The sequence below is a fragment of the Tetranychus urticae genome, unplaced genomic scaffold (assembly GCF_039701765.1).
Source record: "Tetranychus urticae isolate SD_2017Ah unplaced genomic scaffold, NJAU_TeUrti_SD_1.0 Scaffold_7, whole genome shotgun sequence".
In the NCBI taxonomy this organism is placed as follows: domain Eukaryota; kingdom Metazoa; phylum Arthropoda; class Arachnida; order Trombidiformes; family Tetranychidae; genus Tetranychus; species Tetranychus urticae.
The window spans coordinates 172501-177500 of record NW_028315839.1 but is presented as its reverse complement, the minus strand read 5'-3'; the positions used below and the strand labels follow the sequence as shown (position 1 = coordinate 177500).

General features: G+C 42.0%; 3 non-coding genes across 3 annotated transcripts in view; all 3 read left to right on the top strand.

The window, feature by feature from the left end:
* The first annotated feature begins 1033 nt into the window (after window positions 1–1033).
* On the top strand, window positions 1034–3203 carry LOC149092630 (small subunit ribosomal RNA). The gene has a single exon (XR_016200795.1). It is a non-coding gene; the product is annotated as a small subunit ribosomal RNA (ribosomal RNA).
* A 487-nt stretch (window positions 3204–3690) lies between these two features.
* Window positions 3691–3845, top strand: LOC149092629 (5.8S ribosomal RNA). The gene has a single exon (XR_016200760.1). It is a non-coding gene; the product is annotated as a 5.8S ribosomal RNA (ribosomal RNA).
* Window positions 3846–4321: 476 nt separating this feature from the next.
* LOC149092628 (large subunit ribosomal RNA) overlaps window positions 4322–5000 on the top strand; it is a 4168-nt gene continuing 3489 nt past the window's right edge. The window contains exon 1 of the ribosomal RNA XR_016200717.1: window positions 4322–5000. This exon is cut by the window's right edge and continues 3489 nt beyond it. This is a non-coding gene — a ribosomal RNA (large subunit ribosomal RNA).

The following is a 5000-nucleotide window of genomic DNA, read 5'->3' as shown; positions in this document are numbered from 1 at the left end:
CGAGGTCGATTCACGGTACCAAATCTTTTGGACATTATCAGCATTAGGTCAACTAATGATTGCGTAATTTTGATCGAGTTCGTGCTGTTGGTACCAGAGGAAATCGCCTTTAATGGTTGAGCCCATAAAAGCAATGAGAATGTTCGAATTGGCGCGATTTTAGGCCACTTGCGTTTAGTAATTTAGGTCATTAATAAGCGCATGCGATAGTCGGCACTACTGGGATATTACCCCGAAAAACATGATCGCGATTGACCTTATGGTTCAAAAGTTATTGGGTGTCAAAAATAGACACGGACTTAGTCTAATTTTCAGAAAAAGAGGTTTTAGATCACAACCAGATTTATTGTGTTATATGTGGTGAGTGTAGTTGCTGAATTGAGAGAAGCAACCATCAGTAGTTGATGGGGAGGTAAGTGATTGTCTACGGTTATGGATAAGTCAATGCATCAAGCAGTGGTATGGTCCAGACTGTAGCTGTTCACGCATCTATTCCTGTTATTCTGTTGATGTTTGGTGGTTGAAGAGACGGGCCTGAATGGGTTTGGATCGTCAATCATCTTATCACCACACACTATTATACAAAGGTAGAGTACCTGCAAGACCTAAGGTCTTCCTTGGTACGACTGACAATATCTATGAGAGTTGGGCTTTAATGCTATCAGACTTCATATCTTGCATATATGTTCAAACTAGTCACTCAACAGAGTGAGCAGTATTAGTATTGAGCTCTGCTTGTGCAAAGCAGACCGCAGATTGATCCAAGAAATTGGTATCAAGCGGTTATAATACTATGCTGTTTAGTTGACTTGCAAACGTACCCAGCAATGGTTACTCCTGCTAGATGTGCTTGCACATTTTAGTGGAAGAAGATGGATTCTAAAGAGTTTTCTGCAGAATCATCTTAATGCACGACATAAATCTCGATACCTCGTTAAAGTTAACATCCACTTGCTGGTTGTTAGCTGAGGATATCGTATTTATAGCTGCAAAAACAACTTGTTTAGCATTTTACTTTGCTAAAACATCAAGTTACCTGGTTGATCCTGCCAGTAGTCATATGCTTGTCTCAAAGATTAAGCCATGCATGTCTAAGTACATACTGTTTATAAAGTGAAACCGCGAATGGCTCATTAAATCAGTTACGGTTCCTCGGATATTCTTTTTTACATGGATAACTGTGGTAATTCTAGAGCTAATACATGAACAAGTGTTCCAACCTCAGCTTGCTGACGGAAGGATCGCATTTATTAGTACAAGACCAATGATTCTTATTCACCTAGAACCCTGTTCAGTGATTTCGGTCGCTGTCTAAGGACTAGCAGTGGGGATCTTAGCAACTTCGGTTGCATTTCTTGTGATGACTCTGAATAACTGAGCAAATCGTATGGCCTCTGAGCCGACGATGTATCCCTCAAGCAACTGCCTTATCAACTGTCGATGGTAGGTTATGCGCCTACCATGGTTGTAACGGGTAACGGGGAATTAGGGTTCGATTCCGGAGAGGGAGCCTGAGAAACGGCTACCACATCTAAGGAAGGCAGCAGGCGCGCAAATTACACAATCCCAGTACGGGGATGTAGTGACGAAAAATAACAATACGGGACTCTATTGAGGCCCCGTAATTGGAATGAGTACAATTTAAATCCTTTAACGAGGATCTATTGGAGGGCAAGTCTGGTGCCAGCAGCCGCGGTAATTCCAGCTCCAATAGCGTATATTAAAGTTGCTGCGGTTAAAAAGCTCGTAGTTGGATTTCAGTCGAACCTATGGGGTCCACTGATTAAAGGGTTAGATGGTGATGTTAGGTTTCTTGCTTGTGTCTACGGATGCTTGCTTGAACCTTCATTCCTCTTTCCTGGTGGTTACATTCATAGTGTTTAGACAGAAAATTGCTCGATATTTGCTATCAATGCTCTTTACCGAGTGTTGATTCAAGCGATCGAGACTTTTACCTTGAAAAAATCAGAGTGCTCAAAGCAGGCGTCCAAAACCTCGAAAGAGGTGCCTAAAAACGGTATGGTCAACCATCTATATGATGCGTACCACTACCTTAACTTGAATGATCTTGCATGGAATAATGGAATAGGACCTTGGTTCTATTTTGTTGGTCTTAAGAATCCAAGGTAATGATTAAGAGGGACAGACGGGGGCATTTGTATTGCGGCGCTAGAGGTGAAATTCTTGGACCGTCGCAAGACAAACTACAGCGAAAGCATTTGCCAAGAATGTTTTCATTAATCAAGAACGAAAGTTAGAGGTTCGAAGGCGATCAGATACCGCCCTAGTTCTAACCATAAACGATGCCAACCAGCGATCATTCTGAGTAACTAATTTCATGACTCGAATGGAAGCTTCCGGGAAACCAAAGTTTTTGGGTTCCGGGGGAAGTATGGTTGCAAAGCTGAAACTTAAAGGAATTGACGGAAGGGCACCACCAGGAGTGGAGCTTGCGGCTTAATTTGACTCAACACGGGAAAACTCACCCGGCCCGGACACTGAGAGGATTGACAGATTGAGAGCTCTTTCTTGATTCAGTGGGTGGTGGTGCATGGCCGTTCTTAGTTGGTGGAGTGATTTGTCTGGTTAATTCCGATAACGAACGAGACTCTAGCCTACTAAATAGACTTGCAGTTTACACTGCAGTACTCCCCCTTAGTCAACCTGTGGGTGGTAGTATCTCTTGATGGTTTCGGCTGTTGAGGGCTCTGCTGCTATTAGCCTACAGAATTGGCTAGGGTAAGGATGCTGTAGCACTGTAAGGACTTCTTAGAGGGACAAGCGGCGCTCGCAGCCGCACGAAACAGAGCAATAACAGGTCTGTGATGCCCTTAGATGTCCGGGGCCGCACGCGTGCTACACTGAAGTGGTCATCGTGCATACTGTTTCCTGCTCCGAAAGGAGTGGGTAACCGCTTGAACCCATTTCGTGATGGGGATTGGGCATTGTAATTATTGCCCATGAACGAGGAATTCCCAGTAAGCGTGAGTCATTAGCTTGCGTTGATTACGTCCCTGCCCTTTGTACACACCGCCCGTCGCTACTACCGATTGAATGATTTAGTGAGGACTTCGGACTGGTCAATCCAGACCATTGGGAAACTAGTGGTCGGATTGTGCTGGAAAGATGTTCAAACTTGATCATTTAGAGGAAGTAAAAGTCGTAACAAGGTTTCCGTAGGTGAACCTGCGGAAGGATCATTAACGTATTACCCTCTTATTATAAGAGAAATACAACCTTCAAACAATCAAACACTCTGCATAGTGATATTGTAGATGCTAATATGGTGAATGCAATTGAATTGTATTTGCATTAGAGTCGCAATTGTGAATGTTTATTGCAAACATTTAGCCATTGCAACATGATTCTAATTTGCATTACATTCGTTCATTCATACATCCATCTTTCATTATCCAATGCAACAAAGAGTGAGGGTTATCTAACGATAGCCATAATTTCTTTTGCAAAACAATTGTAGTTTATAATGAAAAGCCTGTCTTGCTACATACTTGGTACCTGATCAAGTCTTCAGCTTATGCTGACGGCAAGGTTTAAAGAAGGAAGGTTTACACTTCTTCGCCTAACTAAGTAAAGACAACTATGGTTTTTATAAACTGCATACAATTGTTTTCAAACCCTCTCAATGCAGATTTAGGATACTTATTAAAAGTCCCACGGTGGCAAAGATACATCTTCAAGCGGTGGATCACTCGAATTACCAATCGATGAAGAACGTAGCTAGCTACGATAATCGGTGCGAATTGCAGGACACGCCGAGCACTTGAGCTTCCAACGCACATTGCGGCTTTCGGGTCTTTTCCGAGGTCACATCTGTCTGAGAGTTGAGATGTAAAATAATCAACAAAACACTTGCATACTACCATATATGCATTGTTTTGAGAGGATTGTATATTTATATGCATGAATCTTGATGTTTTATTCCTTTTCTTAATTGCAATTCGTTGCAATTTAGTAAGGAGAATCTCAAATCTACTTGTTTCACATGATAAATTTTGTGTACAATGCATATTTCATCTCTGCAAGCAGTATATATGAATAGATACTAGCATGAGATTCTAAGGTTAGTCGCCTATCTGACGACGCTAAAGTCGTATTGCAGATAACTATGGTGATCAACTAACCTGTTAACTGATGAATCTTCTTGCACTTGTATAAATCGTACAAATAGTAGCTATTTCATTCTGTTAAAGCAGACCTAAGAAGTAATGCAAAGGCAAAATTTGTGCAAACATTAAAGTAGATTTACGTTGCTTGCTTGCAAACAACACAAATAAACATTAATCAACTTAATCAATATTTTTGATCTCAGATCAGGTGAGGTTACCCGCCGAATTTAAGCATATAATTCAGCGGAGGAAAAGAAATCAAATGAGATTCCCTGAGTAACGGCGAGTGAAAAGGGATGAGTCCGGCGCAAAGGTTTTCCATTGAAAGGTGGAAAGCGGTGCTGCGTAATGGTTAGAGTCACGATTATTTCAACTAAATCTGCAAGTCCCTCTGACAAGGGCCCTCTTCCCAGAGACGGTTCTAGGCCGGTGGCAGATCTTGGTTAATGGAATATCGATTACTGGCTTTAGTCGCGGATAGAGTCAGATTGCTTGAGAGTGCAATCCAAATTAGGAGGTAAACTCCTCCTAAGACTAAATACGATGGTAATATCGATAGCAAACAAGTACCGTGAGGGAAAGTTGCAAAGTACTTTGAAGAGAGAGTTCAAAAGGACGTGAAACCGCTTGTAGAGAAACGGATAGAACCACGAAGTGTAGCTGAGAGGAGAACTCAGCTCCTCTTGTGTATTGTTGCCTTTTTCTATTCAGTGCTAAGAATGCTTTACAGCGTTCCAAGATCAGTAGGTTAAGGGGTAACTTTTAGCCTGCCCTTGGATCTTGGTATTGATAGGAGGAGTGCAATATGTGCATGAGGAGTGCATTTTCTCAACTCTCGTGCTCAAACCACGACCAATGTGAAGGAGAGTGCAA